At 41.0% G+C, this 20,065-nt stretch overlaps 1 pseudogene; it reads left to right on the plus strand.

Moving 5' to 3' along the window:
• LOC127617774 (neurexin-1a-like) overlaps positions 1–20,065 on the plus strand; it is a 233,428-nt pseudogene that overhangs the window by 139,116 nt on the left and 74,247 nt on the right.

The raw sequence follows: 20,065 nt of genomic DNA on the forward strand, positions 1-20,065 counted from the left end.
TGGGGGCTGCGCTAGTATGTATTTCTCCCAGTGAGCCTTCTTGCACTGGTGCTGTGCAAGATCAGGGAGGACGAGGAACAGGTCTCCTTGGTGGCTCCTTATTGGCCCACCCGGAACTGGTTCTCGGATCTCATGCTCCTCGCAACAGCACCTCCCTGGAAAATCCCCATGAGGATGGACCTTCTTTCTCAGGGACGGGGAACCCTCTGGCACCTGTGCCAAGACCTCTGTAAGATCTGAGTGATCTACCACCTGTAGTCATAGACACGATCAAACAAGCCAGAGCTCCCTCCACCAGGCAACTTTACGCTCTGAAGTGGTGCTTGTTCGTGAATTGGTGTTCTTCCCGAGCCGAAGACCCACAGAGATGTGCAGTTCGGTCAGTGCTTTCATTGCTGGAGGGGAGGCTGTCCCTCTCCCCCTCCACGAAATCCCGGCCCACTATGACGCAGTGGACGGCAAGTCCTTGGGTAAGCATGACTTCATTATCAGGTTCCTTAGAGGCACCTGGAGACTGAACCCTTCCCGGCCAAGCCTGTTCCCCGCCTGGGATCTCTCAGTGGTCCTCTCGGGCCTTCAGAGACCTCCCCTGGAGCTGCTTGACTCAGTTGAGCTCAAGGCCCTCTCCCTGAAGGGGACCTGCAAGCGTTCTCTGTCAGTGATGAGCAACATACTCAAGTTATCCTGAGGCCATGACTGGGCTACGTACCTAAGGATCCTACGACCCCCTTCAAGGATTAGGTTGTGAACCTGCAAGCACTGCCCTGGGAGGTGGCAAACCCAGCCCTTTCGTTGCTCTGTCCAGTATGTGCTTTGTGTATCTATTTGGACCACACGCAGAGCTTTAGATGTTCTGAGCAGCTCTTTGTCTGCTTTGTTGGATGGTGGAAAGGGAACGCCATCTCCAGAGGTTTACCAGACCCAGGCCGTGCCTGCCCCATTGCGGGTTCGAGCACACTCGACGAGAAGTGTGGCATTCTCGTGTGCACCGGCCAACGGCACCTCCCTAGCAGACATCTGCAGAGCAGCAGGCTGGGCAACACCTAATACCTTTGCGAGAACTTTGTCTCGTCCTGTGTTTTGTCAGGTTTGAGCCGGTAGAACTCGGTAATGCTGAACAACCCTTGCACCAAGTTGATTCAGCGAGTGACAGAAGTGCAACGTCATGGTTACTGTTGTAGCCTCCGTTCCCTGAGGGAGGGAACAAGACGTTGTGCCCTTCTGCCACTACACTAGACCTACCACTGTAAATGGCCATACCTTATTCTCGGCTCCTCAGTGCAAAAACCTTACTGACAGACACACGCCCACTTCCCTTTATAGCCGTATGTCCGGGGACGGGACTTGCAAATTCTGTCTGCCAATTTCTCATTGGCCTTTTCTCAAGTTCAGAGGTACACAAGGCTCCCAAGGAAGACCACTTGTGTCACTTCATTTGACACAACATCTCGTTCCCTCCCTCAGGGAACGGAGGTTACAACAGTAACCATGACATTTTTTTCTTAAATTCTCCTCTCTGCCCAGTAGGGGGCAATATACAGGAAAAATGTGAATCATCAAAAACAGAAGAAGGAGAAAGTGAAGGAAAAAGGACTTAAATATTTATCTTTTTCTTACCCACACCTATCACATCACTTCTGAAGATATGGATTTAACAACCAGAGTCATCTGGAGTACATTTATTTTGCCCTTATGTGAATTTTGGAGCTTAAAAATGTTGACACCCATTCACTTTCTTTGCATTAACTTTTTAGATATTCTTCTAAAAAGCTTTGTTTGTGTTCAGAAGATGAAAGAAAGTCATACACTTCTGGGATGGCATGAGAGTAAGTAAATGATGAGAGAATTTTCATTTTTGAAAAATCCCTTTAAGAAAGCTTAGCTGATTCATTCAGCCTCAATCTTTATTTGTCCCGGGAATCTTTGTTTTTATTCTAGCCCCTCTCTGTCACTTTGAAATGTGCCACTTTTAAATGTTTAAGTATCATATTTTAAAATGATACAATTTAATTACAAATGAATTACAATTCAATTTCTGACTTTACTATTTGTGACAGCACAGAAACATACACACACGTGCACACACACAAAATGCATGTTGAAGTCTTGACTAAACCAAACTGTAGCAATGCTTCAAATGCTTGCACTTTCAGTCTTAACCCTCCAGCATGTTACTCTATTAATTTATTTGAAAAACAAACAACTAAACATATTAAAAAACTTTAAGAATCCTAACATATTTACTAACACCATTTTTGTGTCTGCTAATTGATTTTAAGCTGCAATGGGGCAACACTAACAATATTGTTTAGTTAAAAAATTAACACCTAAACATATTCAAACAAATTAAGTCTTTAAATTAAAATCAGTACAAAAGACATAAAAATGGTTTTTAGTCTAAAAAGCAGAAGAAATGTTTTGAAAATAAAGAAATGCAGTCAGTGGCAACCTGGTACACGCACCTATGGTACAGAAAGCCCTTTCCCTGTGCTTTGTTCTTTAGGTAACAATTTCCATTGATGGAATCCTGACCACCACAGGATATACTCAAGTGGACTACACCATGCTCGGCTCTGATGACTTTTTCTATGTTGAAGGCAGTCCTAGTACAGCTGACCTGCCTGGATCACCCGTTAGCAACAACTTTATGGGTTGTTTAAGAGAGGTAAAGAATCTGTTGCAAGATTTATCTTGGTCTGGAATCAGGTTATTTTTTTTTTGAAGACTGTATACAATAAAAATACACTGTATTTCATGTAAGTCATGTGAACATGACTTACTTATGACCTGTTAAGTGTTATATAATGTAGTTATGTTAGTTAATGTTCTTAATGAAAATGATTATAAAGCGTTATCAAGAAAATCTAGCTTTTTATGCTAGAGGTTATTGAGTATGGTCAAACATTGTTGCTGGGGTGCTAATGGACTATGTCCATGAACCCCCCACAGTCCGTACTCTAACGCCTGATGCACATAGCATGCAAAATTGGAAAACACTTTCTCAAACCATCAACACAAATTTTATTGGCTGGTTAAATGGAACTTTCATTTAGTGGAAGCACACATGGCTTTTTATCAGCCGCCTAGAAACAGAGTCATGTTCACAAGGTTCCCCATTAAGCGCTTTTGAAGACAAAATAATCATCAGATTTGCTGAAGTTGCCAGGTTTGTGAAATCAAATCTTTTAAAGACATCCAGATTTGGAGGGGCCTGGGTAGCTCAGCGAGTACTGACGCTGACTGCCACACCAGCAAGTTTGAATCCAGGGTGTGCTGAGTAAGTCCAGCCAGGCTTTCTAAGCAACCAGTTGGCCCAGTTGCTAGGGTGGGTAGAGCCACTTTGAGGTAACCTCCTCACGGTCGCTATAATGTGGTTTGCTATTGGTAGGGCGTGTGGTGTGTTATGCGTGTTTTCCGCAGAGAACAGCCTGAGCCTCCACACGTGCTATGTCTCCACAGTAACACACTCAACAAGCCACGTGATCAGATGTAAGGAATTACGGTCTCAGATGCGGAGGCAACTCCATCACCTGAATTGAGTCACTTTGCCACCACAATGACATAGAGTGCATTGGGCATTCCAAATTGGGCACAAGTTTGGTTTGAGGCACGTTGCAGAAAGTAAAGCGGAAATCTATGAGCAATACTACATATTCTGCTTAGTTTACTTAGTTATGTGTGAAAAATGTGATGAGGTTTTCTGTGCTGTACTTAGACGCTCTACTTATTTTTTGCTATTTTCTGATGTGTTTTATATGAAAAATCTCTCTCTCCAATTCTTCTTTTTATTATGGTAGCTATCATATGTCTCCAATAACCCTGATGGGGCCACCCTTAAATCACATGCAATGGCAAACATGACTTTGATTGATTGCTTTAAATGTCAGTTAGATGTTTTATGGTCCAGACCTTTGCAGTTTTAGTCACAGGTCTAGCTAGACTAGGGTGCTACTAATAGTTGTACATAGTACTTTTTTTAACTTTAAATCTACACTTTCACTATCACTTCCACATTCTGGTGTGGAAGTGACTCACTTTCTCATTTACTCACCTACTGGTTGGGGCTGGTCAAACCTGAAGTTTTATAATAAAAAACAAAAATGACTTAAATATTGATTTGTTTCTCTCCCACACGTATCTTAATGTTCGGATTAAATCGCTGGAGTCATATGGATTGTTTTATGCTGCCTTTATGTCCTTTTTGGACCATCTGATTGTGAGGAGCTGAGATATTTTTCAAAAACTTTTTGTTTGTGTTCTGCACAAGGAAGAAAGTCATAGACACCTGGGATGGTTAATGATGAGAGAATTAAATGGTTTGTTGAACTACCCCTTAAGAATGCCAATTTATCTTGGCCTGAGTGCATTTGAAATGGAATTCCACAAAATTCAAAAGGAAAAACTTTTAATATTTTTTGTTTTTTATTTGGACATAATAAATTATGTGCTCTTAGGGCCAAAGTGGACCATCCAGATTGTTAAAGATGCAAAGATCATGTAATGAAGGGGATGAGGCAGGGGGTTTGGTCCATGAGCAGAGTCTTTATTGAGCATACAAAGATGACAGGTGTAAATGCATAAACCAAAAGGTAGGCCACGGGGCAATTATCTGAAGGCATAGAAAGTGGTTTTGTGGTCCGGAAAATGGTGGAAGACACATAAAAGTTGGAAGAGATGAAGTAATGAAATGGCAGCTGGAGTATGTAGGACAATGGTTAACTTCTTTAATAATTTTTGAAGGTCCCACGTGCCTAGGGCTTAATTTCCTTAATGGCTGCTTGTGGTACCGGGTGGACAGCCACATTTGTTGACCAGATTTTAGGGAGGAAACAGGTGGTGGCAGCAATGGGCTTTAAGGTTTTAGCATCTAATGGCTCACTGGAGGTGGACATGTGCAGCATTCCACGTTTGCTCATTCCTCTTCATCCAATCATCAATGGCCGGTACATCAGACTCTTTGCCTTACCAGGGAAAGAGAGGAGACTGGAAGAATTTTGTGCATAGTCTAACCAAAGTAAGAAGTGACTGCATACATGCTGATTGTGATGACAGTATTAGTGAAGAAAGATTTCAATTTCTTGATTGAGCATCTCTCTTTGCCCGTTTGAGTGAGGATGATAACCAGCTGTGAGACAGATGTTTCCATTTAGATGTTGGCAGATGCTTTCCAGACACGTGAAGTGAATGAGGCCCTCAGGCGAAGATAATATCCCCAAGCAGGCCATTAAAAAGAATGACATATTAGAAAATGGTCTCTGTGGTTTCTAAAGCAGTGGGGAGTTTCTTGAGTGGAGTTAGGCAGCACAATTTATACTCTATGTAACAGGGTTCACAGGATGGGCAAGGAGGAGGTGGAACCCATCAACATTATTTTAATGACATAAATCAACCTAAACATAAAAACACAGACACACACACAGTGGCACACACACACACACACACACAGAGTCCTCCTCCTCGTCCCACTCCTCCACTGCCCAATTCAGGCCGGGGGAAACCTCTGGCTTGATGTTTTCTCCTCCCTTCCTGGAGGGGAGGAGTTGCACTTCCAGCCGTCCATCTGCCGGCAGGTCTTCCCTGCCTCTCTGGAGCCCTGGGAGAGATGAGGGGAGGGAGAGAAAGAGGGAAAGTGTGAGGGGGAGAGACAGAGAGAGAAAAACATGCTTGCCGGTCCACAGCCACTCCTCTGCCGGATGACAGGCGCTACTCCCCTGGCAGGTGGCAATGAGTCCTCCGATCCCTGGGGGACAGTAACGGATCCTCCCCTTTCTGGTGGATGGCAGCGGTTCCTCCGTCTCCCGGCAGCAACTCCTCTGTCCCCTGGCGTGCAGCAGAGGCGAGGACTCCACGACAGCACATCCCTCCTCTAGCCTCCTACTATTAAGTCAATACAGAAGCACTCTTGTTGTGGAATAAGTGGAGTCGGAGCTCTTTAAAGGAAACACCCCAGTGTTACATCTTAATTGCAGTTATATTTAATGTGTTTTAGCTTTATTAAAGTTCAAATAATACGGAAGTAGGTCATGTAATTAACTACAAACTCCGAAACTGGCATTTCTCTCTGCGGTCAGCGCCTCTTCTATGAGTTGCGTGAATGTCGAGTGCGCACACTTGCTGCAGATAGATTCGAACGTGATCGATCGCAGCTTATTGAATAATAATATATGTCACTGTGCATCTCTTATCATGAAACAAATTGGCAATAAGCAGCTTTATTAATAAGAGAGAGTTTGTTTTTTGTGAGTTAAAGATGGATTGAAGTGAACAGAAATGTGAAAGTGAGAGTAGTCTTCACTCCATACACTGCAACAAAATAAGTTTATGATTTGTTTTGGCTTGTTTTCCAATAAAAATATCAAACTCACTTAAAACAATGTATATTTACTTTAGGAACTATACTGCAGAAGAAAAAAAAATGTGTCTGATTATTTTGAATATAATATTAAAAATACAAATATTTTAAAATATCTAAAAATCCTTTTATAAAAGATGCATTCACCTGAGAAGCAGCATATTAGATATTTAGACTTGCTTTTAGAGAATAGCTCTTGAAAATAAGTATATTTTGTCTTTACTGCACTCGCAGAAGTATAACCAAGTGAAAAAAATAGACGTGAATATACAAAATACACATATATTTAAGAAACATTCTTTTAAAGCAAGTCTAAATATATTATATGTTGCTTCTCAAGTAAATGTATCTTGTTTTAAGGATTTTTAGACAATTTAAATGGAAAACATGACAAAAAAACTTGATAACAATAGGATTTTTTGCAGTGAATTTCTTTTCTAAATTAAACTTCATAAAAAGTATTTTTCTTTAATTCAGTGAATGTCATTTAGAGGTATTTTTAAAAGATGATTTTCAAGTTAAGTGGTTTTTATTGTCATTCAACCATATACAGTTAGTACAGTGAAACGAGACAACATTCCTCCAGGACCATGGTGCTACATAAAACAACATAGGACAAACACAGAACCACATGAGACTACACAGACTAAATAACATACCTATATAAAGTGCACGTGCAAACGTGTGCCAAAAGTACGGGACAGTACAATAAATTACTACAAATTAACATAACAATGGGCACAGTGAGAGACAGCGCAGCGCCGACCAGTACACAGTAGTGCAAAAAGATGACAGTTTCTAAAAATGCCAAATGTAAACATAACATACTATGAGATGAGTGTTCTATGCACATAGCAGTTATTGAGGTAGCAGCCAGGTATAAAGTGACAATAATTAAAGTGCAACCCAGGACACGTGTGTGTGTGTGTGTGTGTGTGTGTGTGTGTGTGTGTGTGTGTGTGTGTGTGTGTGTGTGTGTGTGTGTGTGTGTGTCAGTCCAGTCTCTGAGTATTGAGGCATCTGATGGCTTGGGGGAAGAAGCTGTTACACAGTCTGGCCGTGAGGGCCCGAATGCTTCGGTACCTCTTGCCAGACGGCAGGAGGGTGAAGAGTTTGTGTGAGGGGTGTGTGGGGTCATTCACAATCCTGGTTGCTTTGCGGATGCAGTGTTTTTTGTAAATGTCTTTGATGGAGTGAAGAGAGACCCCGATGATCTTTTCAGCTGTCCTCACTATCCTTTGCAGGTCCGAAACGGTGCAAGTCCCAAATCAGCTGCTCAGGATGCTCTCAATAGTCCCTCTGATGGAATGTAGTGAGGATGGGGGGTGGGAGATGTGCTTACCTCAGCCTTCGAAGAAAGTAGAGATGCTGCTGGGCTTTCTTGGTAATAGAGCTGGTGTTGAGGGACCAGGTGAAGTTCTCTGCCAGGTGAACACCAAGGAATTTGGTGCTCTTGACGATCTCCACAGAGGAGCCGTCGATGTTCAGCAGAGAGTGGTCACTCTGTACTCTTCTAAAGTCAACAACCATCTCTTTTGTTTTGTCCACATTCAGAGACAGGTTGTTGGCTCTACACCAGTCCGTTAGCCGCTGCACCTCTGTATGCTGACTCGTCGTTCTTGCTGATGAGACTCACCACGGTCGTGTCATCGGTGAACTTAATGATGTGGTTAGAACTGTGCATTGCTGCACAGTCGTGAGTCAGCAGAGTGAACAGCAGTGGACTGAGCACACAGCCCTGAGGTCTCCCATTCAGGAAGTCCAGGATCCAGTTGCAGAGGGAGGTGTCCAGGCCCAGCAGGTTCAGCTTTCCAATCAGGTGCTGAGGAATTATTGTGTTGAATGCTGAGCTGAAGTCTAAGAACAGCATTCTAACCCTCCATCTCTGGCCCTCACCCACCTGGAGGGTGGTGGCGATGGCGTCGTCTGTTGAACGGTTTGGACGAGAGGCGAACTAGTGATGGAGGAAGCTGGGTCTTAATGTGCCTCATGACAAGCCTCTCTAAGCACTTCATGATGATGGGTGTGAGTGGGACGGGACGGGACAGTAGTCATTGAGGCAGGACACTAAAGACTTCTCATGGGGACGATGGTGGTGGCCTTGAAGCATGTTGGAATGATGGTGCTGCTCAGAGAGATGTTGAAGAAGTCGGTAAGAACATCTGCCAGCTGGTCTGCACATTCTCTGACTCTGCCAGGAATGTTGTCTGGTCCAGCAGCCTTCCATGGGTTGACTCTACATAGAGTTTTCCTCACATCAGCCGTGGTAAGACAGAGCACCTGGTCGTTGGGAGGAGGGGTGGTCTTCCTCGCGACCACATCGTTCTGTGCTTCAAACCTAGCATAGAAGTCGTTCAGCGCATCTGGAAGGGAGGCATCTTTGTCACAGGCAACTGATGTTGTCCTGTAGTTGGTGATGGGCTGGATGCCCTGCCACATGCGCCACGTGTTGCCGCTGTCCTGGAAGTGACTGTGGATTCTCTGGCCGTGTGCGCGCTTTGCCTCTCTGATGGCCCGGGACAGTTTGGCCCTCGTTGTTCTTAGGGCAGCCTTGTCGCCTGCTCTGAAGGCGGAGTCTCAGGTCCTCAGCAGCATACGCACCTCCGCAGTCATCCACAGCTTCTGGTTGGAGCGTGTGGTGATGGTCTTGAGAAGGTGACATCATCAATGCACTTGCGGATGTAGCTGGTCACTGATGCTCTGTATTCCTCCAAGTTGGTAGAGTCATTTATGTTGCAGCCTCCCTGAACATGTGCCAGTCAGTACACTCAAAACAATCCTGAAGAGCAGGGGTGGCTCCTGCTGGCCAGGTTTTCACCTGCTTCTGGAGTGGTTTTGTGCATCTGACTGAGCGGCCTGTATGCTGGAATTAGTATAACAGAGATGTGGTCTGAGTAGCCGAGGTGGGGGCGGGGCTCCTCCAGGTATGCACCTGGGATGTTTGTGTAAACAAGATCAAGCGTGTTCGCCCCTCTTGTTGCAAAGTCCACATACTGATGGAATTTAGGGAGCACTGTCTTGAGATTCGCATGGTTGAAATCTCAGGCGACAATAAACAGTCTGTCAGGGTGAGCGTTTTGCAGTTCGCTCATAGCCCCATACAGTTCACAGAGCGCTTCCTTAGCATTAGCGCTGGGAGAATATAAACTCCGGTTATGATAACAGTGGTGAATTCCCCTGGTAAATATAAAGGTCTGCATCTAACAGTCACAAGCTCCACCAGCGATGAGCAGTAACTAGAGACTAGCATAGAGTTATTGCACCATTTCGTGTTAATGTAAACACACAAGCCACCACCACGAGTCTTACCGCACAGAGCTGCATTTCTGTCGGCACAAAATGAGGAGAGCCCGTCTAGCTGAATCGGAACTCTGTCACTGAGCCACGTCTCCATGAAAACAAAGATGCATCAGTCTCTAAGCTCACGCTGCGTAGTCTGCTGGAGTCGGATGTAGTCCAGTTTATTGTCCAGGGAGCAAACATTTCAGAGCAGGATAGATGGGAGAGCCGGCCAGCTAGGGTTTGTTTTTAGCCTAGCATAGACCCCCGCCCTATTGCCGCTCTTTCTCTTCCTCGCACACCGCTTATGACATCCCCTCCCCCATGCACTGGCATCAGGCAATGCCAAGGACTGGAGGCCTGGTCTCCGTAGCAAGCCAAGTACGCGTAGCAACTCCTGCAGATCATCATGCAGCTTGGTTGTTGCATGAATCTTATATTTTAACAGTGTCTGGCAATGGTAGACACGAACACCGGTTTCTCCATGTGCCGTAAAAGTCGGGCTAAGTGACAAAATTAGCACCATTTTGGATCCGGAGTGGCCGCTGCGTGCTACCACGCCGCCATCTTGGTTCATTCATATTGTTCTCTTTATTGTTTGTAAGCACGTTTAATACAACATTTTAAGTTGGGGCACAAGCTGAATAATCAGTTAAGAGCTTGTTTTGTGGAATAACACTCCTTCAGGATAATTGTAGATGATCTGCTCGTTCTTTGTGCTTATGCCTGGAGTATTTTTTGCAGGACATTGGAAAGATTAGGTAATCTCATGCACTCATGAACAGCCGGCTCACTGAACATTCCTTTGACTGTCTGAGGAAACTGAGTGGCTTTTTGTGTGTGCGTGTGTTTGTGTGTGTGTGTGTGTGTGTGTGTGTGTGTGTGTGTGTGTGTGTGTGTGCTGGTCTCTCTAGTGGCTGGAATTTATTTTGTGGAGGAGTACACCTTCGATACAGTTTTTTACAATTAATCTACATGTGCTTTCTGCCTATTTGCTGTAGTTTGTTTCATAGATTATGTTCTGTTATCTAATCTGTCTCACAAAATTTGTACAGAAGCACCGGACTTGAGCAATCTAATAGCAAAGTTGTTGCAGGGACTCTCCTTTCTGTTTGTTTGGTTCTGGGAGAAGTTTGGGGTTTGACTGTGGCACTAATATTGGAATGTGGTCTTTATAATTTTATATTTGACACACAATAAATTTTTTCTAATATGTCAAAATGTCAAATGTTAATATGAGTGGATTGTCTCTCTCCACATGGAATGGGAATGGGTTGGGGAACCCCATAAAAGAAGGAAGGTTATTTATTTTCTTAAACGTGAGAAATATGATATAGTGTTTCTTCAAGAAACAAATCTTTCCCCACAGTTAGCTAAAAATGTTGGGAAGATATGGGGTGGACATATTTTCTTTAGTGCTGGCTCCAGTAAGGATACTTACTGCATACTATATACTTATACAGGATAAAATTAAGGAAATAAGCTGGTTTCTTGATCATAGTACAACATATAACATACAAAACATACAATAGTGCAACATAACACTGGTGTGCAACAGTAAACTGTATGGTATAGTTTGGTAGTATGTAGCTGTATGTGTTGTCACGGTACCAAAATTTCAGTAGTCGGTACCAATACCATTAAAATTTCACTGTACTCGATACCATTTTCGGTACCAAAGCAAAACACAAAAACAGGTTACTAAACAAAACTCTTTTATTAACAAAGTTAACAAAACATTTGCAGCAAATCTAAGAACAAAAATATGCCTTTGAGCGCCACTTTAATTTAAATATATTATTTTTGAATTATAACAAAACTGTACAATGTGTGCTTAAAGTATTTTTGAACACTTATATATGATTTACTTCAACTTTTGCAACTTTTACTTTAGGTTTTAACAAGTACTAAAAATAAACTAAATAAACAAGCATACAATAGAATGAATAATAACAAATTTCCAAACAAATGTGCAAAGTTCTCTCGTAAAGCTGCATATTGCCATTTTTCTTCACAATATGAAATGCACAGTGACATATATTATGATTAAATAAGTCACGAGACATTTAATCTATCTGCATTAAGCATCCGCGCTCGAGAGATGAGTCTCTCTCAACCGGGTGCAGTTTCAATCTCTCCCCCTTAGATCGGGACATTCGCGCAACTCATTGAAGAGGCACCGACCACACAGAGAAATGCCAGTTTCTGAGTTTATAGTTATTAACATGATCTGCTTCTGTATTATTTGAACTCTAATAAAGCTATAACGCATTAAATATAACTGCATTTAAGATGTAATGCTGGGATGTTTTTCTTTAAAGAGCTCTGGCTCCGCTTATTCCACAAAGAGAGTGCTTCTAAATGTACTTTTTAAATTTTTTTATAGTTCCCTAATACTTTGGGATCTACATAAGATGAAGCTGTGAAAGTTTAGAGTGCATCTGGACTGATCTGTGTAATTCTTCCACTCCTCCATCAGGCGTGAACTGCAGTGCTGCTCTCGCACTTCATCATTACAGTTTAATTTGATTTCATGTTACGTTAAATGAGATCAAACGACTATTCGACAATGAACATTTTTCTTGTAATTTTTTTATTTTCAACGTTGTCGATAATGTCGACTAATCATTTCAGCCCTAATGCAAATGATAATATGCTTTTAAAATCAAGTGATAATATGCTTTTAAATATGCTTTTTAGTGATAATATGCTTTTAAAGCAAGTGCTTTAGTTGATTGAATTAATCTGGGTGACTGTCTTTCAGGTGCTTTATTAAGTTTGATGTGTTTCCTCCTTTTGTCAGAAGATTGTGAAAGCACCATTTACAAATAGGTTTTTGCTGATCTATGATGTTTCCCTTTTCATCAAATCCAAAGAATTTTCCAATTTTCTTTTCGACAAGATTCAGTTGAGACTCCGCAGCAGCTTTGCTTGTCGCCATCTTTGCTTGTTGTGAATGTTCGAAAGTTCCCGACTCTGCATGGGTACCGGGTAGACCTGGTACTCGATACTCCGGTACCTTCAGAAATTCTGGTATCGTAAAACATTTTTTGTTTGAGTACAGACTTGGTACCGGAGTACCAGTATTTTTGACAACACTAGTATGTAGCAGTATGCTATGTTAGCTGATAAGTAGTTTTAGATTAGTCTTAAAGTTTGTAGTAAAACAATCATAACTGTGTAATTTTAATAATGTTACTAAAATGAATTGTATTCCAAAATTCAACTACCTGCTACAATCTCTCCCTGTAGATGTCCCCCTCTCTTATTTCAATCAATTTGATAGGATAGAGTAGTCCTTCATTTGCAATGGTAAACATCCCAGATAACATTTCAATAAGTTAAATAGGCCTATTGACAAAGGTGGGTTAGGCCTACCCAAGATTTTGTTTTAGTATTATACATTCTGTCTCAGACATGTGGCTCATTGGTCACTTCCACCTAACTTATGATTAACATCTGTCTCTAATTACAGTAGGCATGGGGAGAGCAGCATAAAAAGAGCCAGTCCGCCAGCAGAGGGGAGAGAGAGTCGGGGTCTGGAAACCTATTGTGAAGCTAAAATTTATTGTGAAGCTGGCATGTTCTGGCGCCCCTGTAAAAGCCAATAAAAGCTCACGGACCAGAGTTGGAGGAACCTGTTTCCTTGTGTCCTCCTTGAAGTCTCTACAATATGGTATATATACAATATGGTATATATATGATATATGGGTCCTGACCGGCATGATGATTGACAGGCTGGTAATCCTCAGGGGATGGAGGTCGTCTGGTGCACCCTGGTTTCATGAGTGGTGCGGTGAGTTGGACAGGGTGGCGCCGTTAGAGGAGGTTGTGTATAGAAGGCAGGGTAACCTGAATATTTACATCAGGAAGTGGGGTGGCTATCTGGACTTTTTGGATGGCTGTCGGAGAGGGTCAGCAGAGAGGGACTAGTGGTTTATTTATTTGTATTTTTTTATTTTATTTTTTTGTCTCTAAATATTTTCTATTTTATTGCCTATTTGTGTGCCTTTGTCAGTTGACTTTTGACCACTCCTTGTTTGTGTCAGGTGTGGGTGGGGGGGGTTAATGTTCAGGGAGGGAAAGTTATGATTTTATGTGGTTTGATGTTGCATTTTCTGTTATGTCTATGTGATTTGCTGCATGGAATCAAAAACAATTGTTATCAACAAAAAAACATAACTTTAATGACATAAATCAACTTAAACAAACACAAACACAACTGGCGCCTCCGGCTCATCTTTATACCCCTCCCGGCTGATTAGGACAATTCAGTGCCAGGCGTGCATCCTCACGGACCGGCCACGGACTCCTCTTCGTCACACTCTATGACTACTAGGATGACTGTTTTACCCTGAGAAGCAGGAAGATCCATGATGAAGTCAAGAATGAGATGGTACCAAGGGTGTTGTGGTACATTTAGGGGTTGCAGAAAGCCAGTGGGACAAATATTGGGTGACTATAACTGGGCACTCTCAGATATATGGGAAAGTTTTGGTTTCCTGTTTTGTTTCTATTCACTGTGTTCCTCTTGATTGATCTCAGCTCTGTCCTGTTACCCATGTTAGTTCTTCTGTAAATATCTTGTTCTCGCTGTCTTTGTGAGTTCTTATCTTTGTTGGCTGAAGTGGTTTGATTTGTTTACCAGTGTTCCTGAGTTTCTTGTGTTTTTCGTGTTTATTTTTGGCAATGCTGGCATACATCAACCATCAAGATAGTTTACGCTCCTGTTGTATGTCACAACTCACCCGCCGTCTCCTCCTCTGGAATCAGCAGCACCTCAAGTCGCTGCAAGTAATTCACATCCCGAGTGACCTCAACACTACAGCGGACGCGCTGTCACGGCAGGTTACCCGCAAGGGAGAGTGGAAACTCCACCATCAGGTGGTCCAGCTGATTTGGAGTCGATTCAGGCAGGCACAGGTAGACCTGTTCCCTTCCCCAGAGTCCTCCCACAGCCAGCTTTGGTACGCCCTAACTGAGGCACACGGTATAGACGTGCAGCACACAGCTGGCCCCCTGGACTACGCAAATATCCGTTTCCCCCTGTGAGCCTACTTGCACTGAGCCTGTGCAAGGTCAGGTAGGATGAGGAGCAGGCCATCCTAGTAGAACCCTACTGGCTAACCCAGACTTGGTTCTCAGACCTCATGCTCCTCGTGTCATCCCCCCACAACCCCCCCACCCCCGGCGAATTCCCCTGAGGAAGAACCTTCTTTCTCAGCAACGGGGCATCATCAGGCTCCCGCAACCAGACCTCTGAAATCTGGTGGCCTACCAACCGCAGTGATAGACACGATTACTCAGGCTAGGGCTCCCTCTACGAGGCGCATTTATGCCTTGAAGTGGCATCTGTTTGCTAAGAAGTGTTCTTCCTGACGCGAAGACCCCGGAGATGCAAAGTCGGATCGGTGCTTTCCTTCCTGCAGGAGAGGTTGGAGGGATGGCTGTCCCGCTCCACAAGGTAGGTGTATATAGCTGTAGCAGCACACCACGACACAGTGGATGGTAAGTCATTAGGGATATAGTTTTATGTTTTATGTTCTTGCCATGTTTTTATATTATTATATAATTTGCAGTGCTTCATGGGATTTTTCAGTAGTTCAGGCCCTCATGAAAGATGGTAAGGACACAGTCCTTACAATAGTTGAACAACTAGGCCGGGCACTGTTGTATTCTATTAAGGTGTGTTCCAGTTGACAGATAGTGCCCTGCAAATTGGACTTTATGCACTATTCAGTCATCTTAAGTGAAATTCAAATCCAATGGGAGTGGATATGTTAAGTTCAAAGGGCACTCTAAATGGCATAGGAATGAGAGTAGATCGATACATAAATTTACAGGAAGTGGAGAGGGAAATTTACCCTCCAGTAATTGGAAACCATCTAAGTTATGTGTAGCATAACCCTGGTTCCCTACAGTTGGGTGTGAACAAGATGCTGATTAATCAAATTGGGACATGCACTGAGTGTCACGTTGTCTTTCACATAACAAGATGTTCCCTTTACTAGGAACACAAGCTGCGAAATCGCACTGGGAACAATATACATTCACGCCATGCGAACATTAGCTGCCAATCATAATGTCTACGCCCATGTGGTAAGCATATAGCAGCGCACAAGCAAGCTAAAGTGATCGAACAGAGGAAATTATGAGTTTATTCCCATTCCAAAAGAGAGAACACGAGAAGCAGGAGTCAAACCCTTGTTCAGTTTATAAAATCGAACAAATGTATGCGAAGAGAACCATCCTGATGTCCAAGGACGCACCTCTAGCCAAAAGCCCACATTTGAACACCTAAGGACCTCATAGGATGAGCCTGAGTTCCAGAAGGCGATGGGAAACCATGCACTTCGTTAGCACTTGAAATTGTATCAACTAGCCAAAGAGACAGTCGTTGCTTGGACACCGAAAACCCCTGTTGCGGCCACCAAAGCACACAAAAACTGCTCTAACTTACACCACTGGCTAGTACAGTCAACATAAACACACAGTACCCAAACTGGGCGAAGCATATGCAATCTTTCATGCTCTTCTGACTCTAATGGGGGAGGATAGATAGAATGAAATTGAATAGTCTTTGAGTAAAATGATGTAGAGACTACCAAGACCAATTGAGTTTCTAACAACACATTTGAACACCCTGGAGTTAAATTCATTCATAAGGCATTAATCAACAAGGCATTCAATTCACAAACCCTTTTGAACGATGCCAAAGCCACCAGCAGGGCCGTTTTAACCCTCTTGGGTCTGAGGGTATTTTGGGCCCTGGAGAAGTTTTGACATGCCTTGACATTTGTGCTTTTTTCAGTTGCTTAAAAACATATTAATGGCTAAAGTCTGATTACACTGTATTCAGCACAAACTGGGTTACAATAATATGTGTGCAACATGCATGTACAGGTTTGTATTTTTGAGAAAATAATGTTTATGCATGGTTTTTGAAAAAACTAAAATTTTAAGTCACTGAAATAAGGTCATATAACTGATACTAAACATTTGTCCACAAGACTTTTGAGAACTGGATCTTGTAGCCTAGAGTTTTTGCTACAGAATGATGTGAAAACCATCCTGATCACTCATTCATACAAAACAATATAGTAATTTAACTTTTGTAAGACACTTTTAGTGTTGATAGGTAATATGCAAGGAGGCATGAACTATCTTGAATATGGATGTATTTCACACCTGAGGATACAAAGACCCCTCCCCTGGGCCTATCAATGAGGGATAGAGAATGAATGTGAGGAGACTTAATGATCAAAATCAAGTTTTAAGTTAAAAGAAGTAATCTGACTTTACATTTTCTTTAATTAAAGACCTACACTACCATTAAAAGAAGTCTCTTCTGCTAACCAAGGCTGCATTTATTTGATCCAAATTACAGTAAAAACAGTGATTATTGTGAACTTTTTTACAATTTAAAAGAACAGTTTTCTATTTGAATATATTTTAAAATGCAATTTGTGATCAAAGCTGAATTTTCAGCATCATTACTGCAGTCTTCAGTGTCACATGATCCTTCAGAAATCATTAAACTATGCTGATTTTCTAATATGGGCATATTTACACCCAAATCACCCAAATTGTGAGTGTACACAAATAAAAGCAGACCCTTTATAGTAGACCCTCTAATGATGTCTTACACTTATCTGTAAGCCCCAAAATGACAGAGTAATTTAAGTTGTTTCCGCTGTAATGATGAAAATATCCAGCAGGATGTGCCGGCGCGTCCGTGGACCCCAGAGGGTTAAGCGCCTTCAGCCAATAAATTGGAGGGATTGGAGAAAACAGAAGTCCTGTGATCCTTTTGAGATTCTTTCACGTGGGTGACTCTGAAAGGGATTAGGGCACAGGCGTTGTGCTCAAGTGTAACACACAAGATTCAACGTTACATCCATTATCATGAGAGTTGGTCATATAACAGTTAAGAAGACACACGTATTATAATATAAAATAAAAATACAATATTTATATTAACCTGTTGATACGCAGTTCTCCCACACATGGTGGTGACGTCACTCTGCTTACATTTAATATATAATTTACCATCTATAAATGTAATTAATGTTAACAAATTATACATCTTTTCAAAGGTCTAAGGTTCAGCATTGATATCCGATCTCTGTTTCACGATAGCAATGCTCCAGAAACAGCAATTTAGTTATTTGTGCCAGGAGTACAAATGAAAACATGCAATATCAAAATGGGACATCATACCTTTGTTATGAAAATGCAATCACCAGATGAATCCAAATCGCCACACTTGGGTCAGTTGTCCATGACAAGCGTTCATTGAAAAATATCCAATAGCACTTTTTGTCCATAAAAGTGATAAGTCTGAGACATATTGATATATTCTCCATTGTTTACATGAAATCTCACCTGAAAGAATTACCTTTCGTCATAGTTCTTCAACAAACTATGCAATCTGAGTAGCATTCGTGTTGTAAAACTGAATATTATCTTATATATTAGAAACAAAATTAGCCTGTCTCCAAAGTCTATTTTTAAAAAGGCGGCGTAGTTTTATTCATAATAGCCAAGCAGTGCAGTCAAATTTTGTGTCGTCTTGAAAAGCGGAGCCTTAATTTTACTCTGTACACCGGCAGGAATTTTACAGATAATTTTTTGTTAGATCATCTTCAAATTTGAAACTTCTTTAGACTTGTGGCTTTCAGAACATTGTCGTTCTGGGTTGTCTTGGAACTTTTATTATTGTTTTTTTTAGATTATAAAAACATGTTCAGCACAAAATATTTCCATTACTATACACTTCAGCTTCTCTAACTTTAAATAAATAACAACATATATTAATTCTGAAACTTGGGAAATAAAGCCCAAAGTGTATTCTTTCAAAAGATACTACAACTGTGTCCATATTTCAAAGGGTCCAGTAAATACAACCATTTCAGGTTTGTCAGTTTCATGGTTTGTGCTCAAAAAGAGGGTGCGTATCAACAGGTTAAGCAGCTACAGTCATTAGGTTGGCTTGATAAAGCCAACTGATTGAAATCCTATTTAAACTTATTATTAGGTTGGCTTGAGAAAGCCGACTTACTGAAATCCTATTTAAACGTATTATTATTATTATTAGGTTGGCTTGAGAAAGCCGACTTACTGAAATCCTATTTAAACTTATTATTATTGTTATTAGGTTGGCTTGAGAAAGCCAACTTACTGAAATCCTATTTAAATGTATTATTAATAGGTTGGCTTGAGAAAGCCAACTTACTTAAATCATATTTAAACTTATTATTAGGTTGGCTTGAGAAAGCTAATTTACTGAAATCCTATTTAAACTTATTATTATTATTATTATTATTATTAATATTATTATTATTATTAGGTTGGCTTGAGAAAGCCAACTTACTGAAATCCTATTTAAACTTATTATTGTTAGGTTGGCTTGAGAAAGCCAACTTACTGAAATCCTATTTAAACTTATTATTAGGTTGGCTTGAGAAAGCCAACTTACTGAAATCCTATTTAAATGTATTATTATTAGGTTGGCTTGAGAAAGCCAAATTACTTAAATCCTATTTAAACATATTATTAGGTTGGCTTGAGAAAGCTAATTTACTGAAATCCTATTTAAACTTATTATATTATTATTATTAGGTTGGCTTGAGAAAGCCAACTTACTGAAATCCTATTTAAACTTATTATTAGGTTGGCTTGAGAAAGCCAACTTACTGAAATCCTATTTAAATCTATTATTATTATTATTATTATTATTATTATTATTATAAGGTTGGCTTGAGAAAGCCAACTTACTGAAATCCTATTTAAACTTATTATTGTTAGGTTAGCTTGAGAAAGCCAACTTACTGAAATCCTTTTTAAACTTATTATTAGGTTGGCTTGAGAAAGCCAACTTACTGAAATCCTATTTAAACTTATTATTGTTAGGTTGGCTTGAGAAAGCCAACTTACTGAAATCCTATATAAACTTATTATTGTTAGGTTGGCTTGAGAAAGCCAACTTACTGAAATCCTTTTTAAACTTATTATTATTAGGTTGGCTTAAGAAAGCCAACTTACTGAAATCCTATTTAAACGTATTATTATTATTATTATTAGTTGGCTTGAGAAAGCCAACTTACTGTAATCCTATTTAAACGTATTATTATTAGGTTGGCTTGAGAAAGCCAACTTACTGAAATCCTATTTAAACTTATTATTATTATTGTTATTATTAGTTGGCTTGAGAAAGCCAACTTACTGTAATCCTATTTAAACGTATTATTATTAGGTTGGCTTGAGAAAGCCAACTTACTGAAATCCTATTTAAACTTATTATTAGGTTGGCTTGAGAAAGCCAACTTACTGAAATCCTATTTAAATGTATTATTATTATTATTATTATTATTATAAGGTTGGCTTGAGAAAGCCAACTTACTGAAATCCTTTTTAAACTTATTATTAGGTTGG

This window comes from Xyrauchen texanus, chromosome 24, assembly GCF_025860055.1.
Source record: "Xyrauchen texanus isolate HMW12.3.18 chromosome 24, RBS_HiC_50CHRs, whole genome shotgun sequence".
In the NCBI taxonomy this organism is placed as follows: domain Eukaryota; kingdom Metazoa; phylum Chordata; class Actinopteri; order Cypriniformes; family Catostomidae; genus Xyrauchen; species Xyrauchen texanus.